The sequence below is a fragment of the Cololabis saira genome, chromosome 2, assembly GCF_033807715.1.
Source record: "Cololabis saira isolate AMF1-May2022 chromosome 2, fColSai1.1, whole genome shotgun sequence".
Taxonomy (NCBI): Eukaryota; Metazoa; Chordata; class Actinopteri; order Beloniformes; family Belonidae; genus Cololabis; species Cololabis saira.
In genome coordinates, this window is record NC_084588.1 from 54,497,176 (window position 1) to 54,510,945 (window position 13,770).

The window sequence follows — 13,770 nt, forward strand, 5'->3', positions numbered from 1 at the left end:
TATCTTGGATTACAGTCATGCGCCAATGCACACGTCAGGGACGTTTCACATTTTTCCGTCTGAGATGAGTTTGACACGTCCAAACGAAGCAGACTATGATAAGAAACAATCTCTGGTCCATTTAAAGTGGATCAAATGTCTATGTTCTGATAGCAGTCTGAGATTCAGGATGGGAACCATTTTGAGTTAATGCACAAACCTATGAGTGGATGGAGACTTGAGATCACCTTTGTTGTGAATTGACATGAAAACGGGAAAAAATACAGGGAAATTAACTGGAAAAAAAGCAGCTTTTTTCCATCCATAAGTGGTAGTGTGGCCGAGCGGTCTAAGGCGCTGGATTAAGGCTCCAGTCTCGGAAGAGGCGTGGGTTCAAATCCCACCACTGCCATTAAGGGTTCAAAGATATGTTGATGACTATATGTTACATCAAATACGGAACTTTCTTTGTGATGATCATTGTTTTGGTAAAAACAACAAATATTGACTGTTACAGGAATCTTTCTGAAACTATGTATACGCTGTCATTTCTTAACTTGTGCGATCGGCATGGTCCACTGCAGCTCTGAGCTCAAACAATCCACCAGCATCAACCTCCCAATATCTTGGATTACAGGCGTGCGCCAATGCACACGGCAGAGACGTTTTAAATTTTTCGGTCTTTTGAGATGATTTTGACATAGACATAGGCGCATAAACATGATGCAGGGCGATCACAAGGAGCACAGCATGTGGTCCTGGAGGACACATGTACATGCTATTCTCTATTTCAACTTTATCCCTCTCACAGGAGTCTTGGAGACTGTGGTCGCAGAACCAGCCAGGAGAATCTACCACTAATGCTGTTTCCTCCTGAGCTCCTGGCTCCGAACTGCCCACCAACCATCACGATTCTCAAAAGTCACCCCAGGACAGCCTTCCAGCAGCCAAGCTACACCAGGCCTCCAACAGCCAGGCTACCCCAGGACAGCCCTCCAGCAGCCAGGCCACCCCAGGACAGGCCTCCAGCTGCCAGTGAAGCATCAGGCTCCTCCACTAGGCCTAGGCCGGCCTCAAGCAAGCTTCACCTGCAGGCCACTAGGCTCTACCACTGGGCCCCCAGCAGCAGTAACCAGCAGTCGGTGGGGCTCGCTTTTAGCCCGTGATCCCTCTGCACTCTGCTTTTTTTGGTGAGACCTCCAGCTACATTGCTATTTGCTTTTTGAAGTTCTATATAGCATCTTAAGCATGCCACCCAGATCAAGTAAAAATGAAGACTTTGTTACTACTACAATGGTTCATGAATTGCTTGAGCAACAAAAACTGTTCTACAAAGATCTGTTACAACAGCAAGAAAATAACTACAAATCATTTTTGCAATTGATTGTTGACAGCACAAATGTGCGAGTTGACAATATGATGAAAGATCTACTAAATGTTTCAAGAGATGTTCAAGACTTGAAGTCTAGTCTGCAGTTCTCCCAGGCAGATTTGGAGGATTTGAAGTCTGCTAAACCAGATGATTTGAATAAATTGAAACAGATCTCAAGTGACATCGCTGTAATGCAATCTGAAATGGTTAGTTTGTCCTCAAAAACAGATTACCTTGACAACCAGTCTAGGCGCAACAATCTTGTTTTTGATAGCCTACCAGATGATAAATTTGAAACCTGGAATGCCTCCGAAAAAAAGCTAAAAAAAAGTACTGGTAACACTTTACAAGAAGGGTCCCTTAATTAACGTTAGTTAATGCATTATTAAGCATTAATTAACAGTTTAATAATAGTTAAATAACCATTATTATGTATTACTTAACATTAATTAGCATATTAGTTAATGCATTAATAAACAGTTAGTTAATGCATTATTAAGCATTAATTAACAGTGTAATAATAGTTAAATAACCATTATTATGTATTACTTAACATTAATTAGCATATTAGTTAATGCATTAATAAACAGTTAATTAATGCCTACTGCTCAGAGTTAATTAATACATTAGTAAGCATTAATAAATGTTACATGATGTAATTATTTATCCTTATGTATGCATTACTTAGTATAAAGTAATACATTAGTTAATACATAAGTAAAACGTTAATAATGTCCCTAGTAATCATTTACTAATGGTGTTTATTTGGAGTGAATATGCATTAAGTAACAGCTACCTAATACATCTACTAATCATTCGCTAATGGTGTACATGTTTACTGGATGGGCATTATTAAACAACTATTTAGAATCTTAAGTAATCATTTCCTAATGGTGCTGTGTATGTTATCAGGTAGCTTACCTGACCTTATGAACGGTAACCTGACATAAACCTTAATAAATGTATAGGAGTGGCTCATAACCATTACTTAACCATTAGTAAAGGCTTGCTGGACCCTTATTGTAAAGTGTAACACATTTATCCCTTAGGTAACACATTATTAATGCTTAACTGCCTCATAAGCATTACTTGACCATAGTTAACCATTATGGAGGATTTTTTGTGCCAAAATTAAATAAATAAATACATCATTAATTAATTAAATTGGGAATGAAATATATCATTAATTAATTAAATTTGTCATTAATTAATTAAAATTAGAATGAAATATGTAATTAATTAATTAAAATACAATTAACTTTAAGTAAAAATATATATTTATTGTTTCAGCATTTAATTAATTAATGACACATTTAATTAATGATTTTGTGCTGCGTGTGAATCATGAAATGTAAAACTGCATTTAATTAATTAATGACACATTTAATTAATGATTTCGTGTTGCTGAATCATGAAATGTAAATGTAAAACTGTCAGTTTCACTCGTCAAACTCAGTGGGCGGAGCTAACGCAAATCTAGTGGAATCCACTGCTTTGGTCTGTACGGAGCCCTGGAGGTGACATGGAAATTATTATTGTTATCTCGTGCGCACGACTTTTTATCTTGCGCGTGCGACTTACTGTATCTCGTGCGCACGACTTTTTATCTCATGCCATTCACTTCAACATATACAGCTATTGATGCCAAGCATTTATCTAGTCGTCGAAGTCCGATCTCGGGAAACTGGCTTCACAAACGACGTTTTAAAAGTGGAACTATTTCCAGAGGCGGAGTTGACACAAAGTGCTTCAACATTGTCACGTGAGCGTGCCGGACCAATCAGAGTGACCGCTGGTCCAAGATCGCTGCCTACAGTGCTGATTTTATTTGTAGAAATAAGCTTTAAATTGCACTAAAATGACTACAAACAATGTTATATGTAAACGAAAATTAATCTGAATTATAAACCTAAGAGACCTGCTGAAACAGTGATAAATCTGTCATTAGATAGAATATATATATATATATATATATATATATATATATATATATATATATATATATATATATATATATATATATATATATATATAATATAGTTATTATACATTATTATAGTTGTAATATTGCTGGTTCGTTTTGTTAACTCTGAGCTTTGTTGGTTGGTTTGTTAGTTTGCTGGTGGTTTTGTTCTGAACACTTTTCTCTGTTTCTCATTTTGCTGGGACGCCGGGTCCCTCCGCCGAGACACAACTTTTGCGGTATGCGTTCATTGTTATGTCTAAAAATGATGCGCAGTGCCGACCCAATCAGAAACGGTACAGATATTTTGGGATTTTTTTATATATATAAAAATAATACATGACTTCACACAATACACGCGCTGGGTGACGCCTCCGCTCCGACGTCGTTGCTACGGCAACCCGTCAGATCAGTCAATGATGTGGCCCAGTCTGAACAGAGCCAGATTCGATATGGACACTTGCTAAAAACAGTGTGGACAGTCAGCCCTGAAAATCGGATATGAGAAGGAATCAGATATGAATCAGATTTGCCTGCAGTCTGAAAGCGGCCCTAGTTTATCGGAATGTGTCCCGAAGCCCTGCAACAATCCATTATGTGGATTTGATTTGCCTTGACTTGATGTGCAGGGGAACCAATCAGGTGTTTGGAATCCGCCCACTGAGTTTGACGAGTGAAACTGACAGTTTTACATTTACATTTCATGATTCAGCAACACAAAATCATTAATTAAATGTGTCATTAATTAATTAAATGCAGTTTTACATTTCATGATTCACACGCAACACGAAATCATTAATTAAATGTGTCATTAATTAATTAAATGCTGAAACAATAAATATATATTTTTACTTAAAATGAATTGTATTTTAATTAATTAATGACATATTTCATTCTAATTTTAATTAATTAATGACACATTTAATTAATTAATGATATATTTCATTCCCAATTTAATTAATTAATGATGTATTTATTTATTTAATTTTGGCACAAAAAATCCTCCATAAACCATTAGTAAATTAAGCAATCACATATAAAGAAGTTTACACTTTTTATTTAAAACAAAATAAAACAGATAACAGATAACAGATAACATTTGTTATATGTATACATCTTATACATATATATATATACATATATATATATGTATATATATATATATATATATATATATATATATATATATATATATATATATATATATATATATATATATATATATATATATATATACAGTATATATGTGTATATATATATATATATATATATATATATATATATATATATATATATATATATATATATATATATATATATATACACACACACATCTGTGATAACAGATACGTAACAACAATTCACACAGAGGAGAGCTTTGAACAAACATTATTTAGTAACATAATACAATAACACAGTATGATAGGCTGGCATAATTTTATCATCCTTCATTGTATGTATTGTAGCAGAAATGACTCTAGTGGCCTTTATAACCTCCTTGCATATTTTAGCAAAGTCTGCCACCGTCTCCCCCTTCTCCACCTGATCATATTCTTCTGGAGCAGCTATTGCGAGCTCGGCAATCGCTGCAGTCCTCACAATAGTAAGTCTGTCTACTCCATACTTCTTGAAGGATTTGGCCATATTCTTCCCCGTCTGGAAAATGGCAAGGACTTCCTTGTACCTCTTCACCACATCACCTGGTCCTCCAACTAATATAAACACACAAGAACAAGAAGGAATGTATCATTTGAATCATGAGATTGAGGAGAAGAAAAAAACAAATCATTGTATTTTACTGTTATTGTTCAATGTGCCACGAGACACACTAATCCCATATGTGACACCTCAACACAGTGTAGAAGGATTTTCTGGCACAACTTCACCAAGGTACATGGAAACACCATGACACACACAGGGAATTATCAAGGCTAAATTGGGAGAAAAAGAGGGGAAAATGCTAAATAAAAATGGACACATTTGGGGTGAATAATTTTTGGAAATGAACATTCATTTGGACCGATTCTCTTGCCACTTGGCTAGTTAGAAAAATTGAGATTCCCAACTTTTGTGCCATTTATAAATCAAATTGAGATTCCCAATACTGTGCGCACCATTGCACCTTTTTATTTTTTATTCTTGATGTCAACTCCGGGTGAACCGTCTGAGTCTGACTCTGAAGAATGAATAGTAAACACTCTGAAGAACAACTGGAGAAAATGGACCAATGCAATGTCTCAGTTTGACCAGCAGGGGACACACTGTATAGTTCCTTAAATGGTTTAGCTGTTGTCTTGTGGTTGTCTTAAGACAGACTAGGTTGGTTGTTGTAGTCTTTATAAGAAACTTTCGAGCTAATAATAAAAATGCTGCTTGTTTTTAAATTCACTTGTTCGTTCTCATTTGGACATTTTTATCCAGCCCAGAATAAACACATTATTTATACAATACACCTGCTGCATTATAGAATATACAGACAGGACAGGATCAAAGTGTTACTTTGAAGGTGTAATGCTATATATTCCTCCATAAATGTTAGATTTACAATTAAGTAGGCAACTACTGAAATTAAATTATACAAGAACACATCATGCAATCTCATTTTCCACCAATAGTATAGTAGTACACTACTGAATGATAATTGTAGCGTATAGAAAAACAGGATTGATGTAATATGGTACTACGATGACTGCTATATACAAATGATGTCGAAATACAAAAGTAAAGCAACGTTTTGTTTTTGGCTAGTAAAAAATCTGGTTGGCTAATAACTTTTTTCATCTACTAGCCACTTGGCTAGTAAGTCAAAAAGTTAATTTCAAGCCCTGTCAGCTTGTCATGAGAGATTGATCTACTTGTAGGGACAACAGACACATACAGCTCAAGCCAGCCAAGAAATACGTTTCACATACCCCGCAGGCGAGAGCGATGTTTGCTTTTCTTCGCCTTTTTCTCCTTATCCTGTCAGAGCTGGATTCAGAGCTGGATTCAGAGTCATCCTCACTGTCGTCTTCACTGTCATGCTGCATCTCAGATCCCCTCATCGCTTCATCATCACTGTCTTCTCTTCTGGACTGTTGAGCCTCCTTGAGACATGTCACAGCTATGGATGCAAGGATTGATAGTTGATTACATCAGTTTGATTGCTTATTGTATACAAACACCTACAACAACAAACACAGCTATGACACAACTTTCGCACCCACAGCGTACACACCCATCATTCTTTAACCTCGAGCATCCCTTAAAATTAATATACACTTTTTACCCATAGTCCAAATTTGCCTCATTGACTACCATCTCATAAAAGTGCAATAAAAATGTAATACATATTTATTTTCACTTTCACCACATAAAATATTTTCAACTTCAGACCTAGCCATAGATATAAAGTTAATTATAATCTTTAAACATTATTTTTAATGCATTATTAAGCATTTATTAACAGTTTAATAATAGTTAAATAACCATTATTATGTATTACTTAACATTAATTAGCATATTAGTTAATGCATTAATAAACAGTTAGTTAATGCATTATTAAGCATTAATTAACAGTGTAATAATAGTTAAATAACCATTATTATGTATTACTTAACATTAATTAGCATATTAGTTAATGCATTAATAAACAGTTAATTAATGCCTACTGCTCAGAGTTAATTAATACATTGTAAGCATTAATAAACGTTACATGATGTAATTATTTGTCCTTATGTATGCATTACTTAGTATTAAGTAATACATTAGTTAATACATAAGTAAAACGTTAATAATGTCCCTAGTAATCATTTACTAATGGTGTTTATTTGGAGTGAATATGCATTAAGTAACAGCTACCTAATACATCTACTAATCATTCGCTAATGGTGTACATGTTTACTGGATGGGCATTATTTAACAACTATTTAGAATCTTAAGTAATCATTTCCTAATGGTGCTGTGTATGTTATCAGGTAGCTTACCTGACCTTATGAACGGTAACCTGACATAAACCTTAATAAATGTATAGGAGTGGCTCATAAGCATTACTTAACCATTAGTAAAGGCTTGCTGGACCCTTATTGTAAAGTGTAACACATTTATCCCTTAGGTAACACATTATTAATGCTTAACTGCCTCATAAGCATTACTTAACCATAATTAACCATTAGTAAAGGCTTGCTGGACCCACCAGACATAAAACCTGTTTTCTCTGTATTTTGAAGGTAGAGGCTTAGATTTATTAGGAATTCGTCTGAAAAAAATTATAATAGGTAAGAATTACAGTACATAAAAAATATGTGGTTGTAATGGGAGTCAATGGGGCAAATTTGGACATGAAGGTAAAGAGTGTAAGTTTTTTTAAAAGAACAATCATTGTTCCAAAAATAATAATGCATCAAAATAAATGTTATCAATTATTGACATAGTCAATGCTGTAATATATTTCACTTTGAACCAAATTTTTGAAAATATTGCATATTTTGTGATTTTTCTATTAAAAAAATCAGGAGTTGTAAAAATAATGTTTAAAGATTATAATTAACTTTATATCTATGGCTAGGTCTGAAGTTGAAAATATTTTATGTGGTGAAAGTGAAAATAAATATGTATTACATTTTTATTGCACTTTTATGAGATGGTAGTCAATGAGGCAAATTTGGACTATGGGTAAAAAGTGTATATTCATTTTAAGGGATGCTCGAGGTTAAAGAATGATGGGTGTGTACGCTGTGGGTGCGAAAGTTGTGTCATAGCTGTGTTTGTTGTTGTAGGTGTTTGTATACAATAAGCAATCAAACTGGTGTAATCAACTATCAATCCTTGCATCCATAGCTTTGACATGTCTCAAGGAGGCTCAACAGTCCAGAAGAGAAGACAGTGATGATGAAGCGATGAGGGGATCTGAGATGCAGCATGACAGTGAAGACGACAGTGAGGATGACTCTGAATCCAGCTCTGAATCCAGCTCTGACAGGATAAGGAGAAAAAGGCGAAGAAAAGCAAACATCGCTCTCGCCTGCGGGGTATGTGAAACGTATTTCTTGGCTGGCTTGAGCTGTATGTGTCTGTTGTCCCTACAAGTAGATCAATCTCTCATGACAAGCTGACAGGGCTTGAAATTAACTTTTTGACTTACTAGCCAAGTGGCTAGTAGATGAAAAAAGTTATTAGCCAACCAGATTTTTTACTAGCCAAAACCAAAACGTTGCTTTACTTTTGTATTTCGACATCACTTGTATATAGCAGTCATCGTAGTACAGTATTACATCAATCCTGTTTTTCTATACGCTACAATTATCATTCAGTAGTGTACTACTATACTATTGGTGGAAAATGAGATTGCATGATGTGTTCTTGTATAATTTAATTTCAGTAGTTGCCTACTTAATTGTAAATCTAACATTTATGGAGGAATATATAGCATTACACCTTCAAAGTAACACTTTGATCCTGTCCTGTCTGTATATTCTATAATGCAGCAGGTCTATTGTATAAATAATGTGTTTATTCTGGGCTGGATAAAAATGTCCAAATGAGAACGAACAAGTGAATTTAAAAACAAGCAGCCTTTTTATTATTAGCTCGAAAGTGTCTTATTAAGACTACAACAACCAACCTAGCCTGTCTTAAGACAACCACAATACACCAGCTAAACCATTTAAGGAACTATACAGTGTGCCCCCTGCTAGTCAAACTGAGACATTGCATTGGTCCATTTTCTCCAGTTGTTCTTCAGAGTGTTGACTATTCATTCTTCAGAGTCAGACTCAGACGGTTCACCCGGAGTTGACATCAAGAATAAAAAATAAAAAGGTGCGATGGTGCGCACAGTATTGGGAATCTCAATTTGATTTATAAAGGGCACAACAGTTGGGAATCTCGATTTTTCTAACTAGCCACGTGGCAAGAAAATCTGTCTCGCCACTTGAGGAATTTGGGTCGCAAATGGCAAGTGGAGAGTGCTAAATTCAAGCCCTGCACGCTGATAGAGGGATGTACCAGAAGGACCAGTACGGTCCAAATGAATGTTCATTTCCAAAAATGATTCACCCCAAATGTGTCCATTTTTATTTAGCATTTTCCCCTCTTTTTTCCCAATTTAGCCTTGATAATTCCCTGTGTGTGTCATGGTGTTTCCATGTACCTTGGTGAAGTTGTGCCAGAAAATCCTTCTACACTGTGTTGAGGTGTCACATATGGGATTAGTGTGTCTCGCGGCACATTGAACATTAACAGTAAAATACAATGATTTGTTTTTTTCTTCTCCTCAATCTCATGATTCAAATGATACATTCCTTCTTGTTCTTGTGTGTTTATATTAGTTGGAGGACCAGGTGATGTGGTGAAGAGGTACAAGGAAGTCCTTGCCATTTTCCAGATGGGGAAGAATATGGCCAAATCCTTCGAGAAGTATGGAGTAGACAGACTGCAGCGATTGCGGAGCTCGCAATAGCTGCTCCAGAAGAATATGATCAGGTGGAGAAGGGGGAGACGGTGGCAGACTTTGCTAAAAGATGCAAGGAGGTTATAAAGGCCACTGAAGTCATTTCTGCTACAATACATAAAATGAAGGATGATAGAATTATGCCAGCCTATCATACTGTGTTATTGTATTATGTTACTAAATAATGTTTGTTCAAAGCTCTCCTCTGTGTGAATTGTTGTTACGTATATGTTATCACAGATGTATATGTATATATATATATATATATATATATATATATATATATATATATATATATATATATATATATATATATATATATATATATATATATATATATATATATATATGATGTATACATATAACAAATGTTATCTGTTAAAATCTGTTTGATTTTGTTTTAAATAAAAAGTGTAAACTTTTTTATATGTGATTGCTTCATTTACTAATGGTTAACTATGGTCAAGTAATGCTTATGAGGCAGTTAAGCATTAATAATGTGTTACCTAAGGGATACATGTGTTACACTTTACAATAAGGGTCCAGCAAGCCTTTACTAATGGTTAACTATGGTTAAGTAATGCTTATGAGGCAGTTAAGCATTAATAATGTGTTACCTAAGGGATACATGTGTTACACTTTACAATAAGGTTCCAGCAAGCCTTTACTAATGGTTAACTATGGTTAAGTAATGCTTATGAGGCAGTTAAGCATTAATAATGTGTTACCTAAGGGATACATGTGTTACACTTTACAATAAGGGTCCAGAAAAGTATTTACTAATGGTTAATTATGGTTAAGTAATGCTTATGAGGCAGTTAAGCATTAATAATGTGTTACCTAAGGGATAAATGTGTTACACTTTACAATAAGGGTCCAGCAAGCCTTTACTAATGGTTAAGTAATGGTTAAGTAATGCTTATGAGGCAGTTAAGCATTAATAATATGTTACCTAAGGGGTACATGTGTTACACTTTACAATAAGGGTCCAGCAAGCCTTTACTAATGGTTAAATAATGGTTATGAGCCACTCCTATACATTTATTAAGGTTTATGTCAGGTTACCGTTCATAAGGTCAGGTAAGCTACCTGATAACATACACAGCACCATTAGGAAATGATTACTTAAGACTCTAAATAGTTGCTTAATAATGCCCATCCAGTAAACATGTACACCATTAGTGAATGATTAGTAGATGTATTAGGTAGCTGTTACTTAATGCTTATTCACTCCAAATAAACACCATTAGTAAATGATTACTAGGGACATTATTAACGTTTTACTTATGTATTAACTAATGTATTACTTAATACTAAGTAATGCATACATAAGGATAAATAATTACATCATGTAACGTTTATTAATGCTTACTAATGTATTAATTAACTCTGAGCAGTAGGCATTAATTAACTGTTTATTAATGCATTAACTAATATGCTAATTAATGTTAAGTAATACATAATAATGGTTATTTAACTATTATTAAACTGTTAATTAATGCTTAATAATGCATTAACTAACGTTAATTAAGGGACCCTTATTGTAAAGTGTTACCTAAACAATGTGAAGATCTGGAAGGTCGAAGCCGTAGAGAAAATATAAGAATACACAGAATTAAAGAGTGGAGCGAAGGTGACAGCCCAACCTGATCTCACAAAAATCTGTGAAATGCCCACGACCTCTCACCACTATTTTCCGTGGCACCAACAAAGATAACATAAATAAAGTTTACAGATGTATTTGTCACCTACACAGACGTACAGGAACATTTGGTGAATCCAGACAGGTTTCCATGTGAGATGTTTGTGCAGGATAAAAGTGCAAATGTTGCAGGAGCTGCTGGGGTTGGAGGATTCTCCTCAAAGCTTCTTCAGTCACATTCTCAGCTTGTCCCAGCAGCTCTGGACATGTTTGTGACGTTTCTCCTGTCCTTCACTCACTTACCAACTCAGGAAGTGTTCATGCGTGTGCTGGAGCTACATGAAGACGTGAGTCGTCTTTCACATCATCCAAAAACCCTAAACGCTCCTGAATGAGTTTGTCTTCTGGCTCTGCATCCATCCGTTATCTGGGATAGATTTGTCTCGACTTGCTGCAGAAAATAACCAGATGTTTGTGTCTGTGGACGAACTGTTGTGACGGTTGAAATGATTTCATGATGCTCTTCAAGACACGATCCATGAAACAATGAAATACAGACTGAATTAAATGTATATGTTTTAGAATTATATGAACTCACATTTAATTGATTATTCATGTATTTATTTCATCTTCGTCCCTTCTGGGCCTCCACAGTTCTGGGTTCTTTGGTTTCCATCCGTATCGTCGTCTCCTCAGTTTGTCCTCAGTCGTCCTCTCGTGTCCACGTCCAGGAAAGTTGTCTCCAGTCCTGTGGAGACTAAACTTGAAGGAAGTTTCCAGCTGCAATCACAGTTTCTGTCCCGGGTGGATTGTAGTTGAGTCCACTCCTGGTATTTCACCACACTCATACCCTTTTCCACCAAACCGGTTCCAGGGCTAGTTCTGGTTCTGGGCCAGTGCTGAATTTGGAACCGGGATTTCTGTTCATCATCGTCAAGTTCGCCGATGACACAACAGTGGTGGGTCTCATCTCTGGCGGAGACGAGACAGCGTACAGGGAGGAGGTCCAGAGACTGGTGACCTGGTGTTCAGCGAACAACCTCTTGCTGAACACCAGCAAAACCAAGGAGATGGTGATGGACTGGAGGAAGAAGAGAGCTGACCACGTCCCGCTGCAGATCAACAGGGTGAGTGTGGACAGAGTTTCCTCCTTCAGGTTCCTGGGAGTCCATGTGTCTGATGACCTGGCATGGCACACCAACACAGCAGCGGTGGTCAGCAAAGCCCAGCAGAGACTGCATTTCCTGAGATTGCTCAGGAAGTGGAACATGCAGCCCGAGCTCATGCGGTGCTTCTACCGGTCAGCAGTGGAGAGTGTGCTGACTCTTGGCATCACAGTGTGGTATGCCGGCCTCACTGTGAAGGACAAGACAGCTCTGCAGGGGGTCATAAAAGCGGCACAGAAGATCGTCGGCCGCCCCCTGCCCTCCCTAAATGACATTGCAGACTCTCAGGGGCTGAAAAGGGCTAGAAGGATCTTGCAGGACCCATCTCATCCCGGGTACAGTCTTTTTGACCTGCTGCTCCGGCAGGAGGTCCAGAGTCCTGAAGCAGCGGATGAACAGACTCAAAAACACAGAACAGGTGTATTTTCTGAATGATGTGGGAGTGGTCTTTGGGTCACAGTTTGTTGCACTTTATCCATTCATTGTTTTTATTAGGGCCCGAGCACCTTCAGTGCGAAGGCCCTATTGTATCTGTAGGAATTCTTTGTATTATTTTTCTGACAAAAGGAAGGCCTTTTTGCCCCCCTAAACGTGCCCAAAAAGTCACCAAATTTTGCATGCAAGTCAGGCCTGGCGAAAAATTTGATATTTAATGGTTTACATTAATGGGCGTGGCAAAATGGCTCAACAGCGCCCCCCGGAAAACTTTGTGCCTCAAGCCCCACAATGCGGTTTGTCGTACATGCACGAAAATCGGTACACACCTGTATCATGGCCCAACTTAAAGAAAAGTCTCTGGGCGTCATGTCGAGAAACCGAACAGGAAGTCGGCCATTTTGAATTAATCGTGTCATTTTGGCGAAATTTATGCCTTCCTTCGGCAGTTAATACGGCCCGAACCGTAACGTGCACCCAGGTGTGTTATACATCAAAATGTGCGTCTCTATCCTCCGACACCACGCATTACTTTTCTCTTTCAAAAGCGTTACCGTGGCGACGCTAGACGCCGAAAGGCGCGCCCACCCTTCATCTGATTGGTTCAGACAGAAAAAACTTTGCGCCTCAAGCCCCTCAATACGGTTTGACGTACATGAACGAAAATCACTACACACCTGTATCATGTCGCAACTTAAAGAAAAGTCTCTTGGCGCCACGGCCGAAACCGAACAGGAAGTCGGCCATTTTGAACACTCTGAATTAATCGCGTAATTTTGGAGC

At 36.8% G+C, this 13,770-nt stretch overlaps 1 protein-coding gene and 1 non-coding gene across 2 annotated transcripts in view; one reads left to right on the top strand and one right to left on the bottom strand.

Annotated features, from left to right (window-relative positions):
- The window catches only part of LOC133418390 (NACHT, LRR and PYD domains-containing protein 4-like), a 398,000-nt gene that overhangs the window by 46,157 nt on the left and 338,073 nt on the right, over positions 1-13,770 (bottom strand). The gene's annotated exons all lie outside the window — the stretch shown is intronic.
- Positions 310-391, top strand: trnal-aag (transfer RNA leucine (anticodon AAG)). The gene has a single exon. It is a non-coding gene; the product is annotated as a tRNA-Leu (tRNA).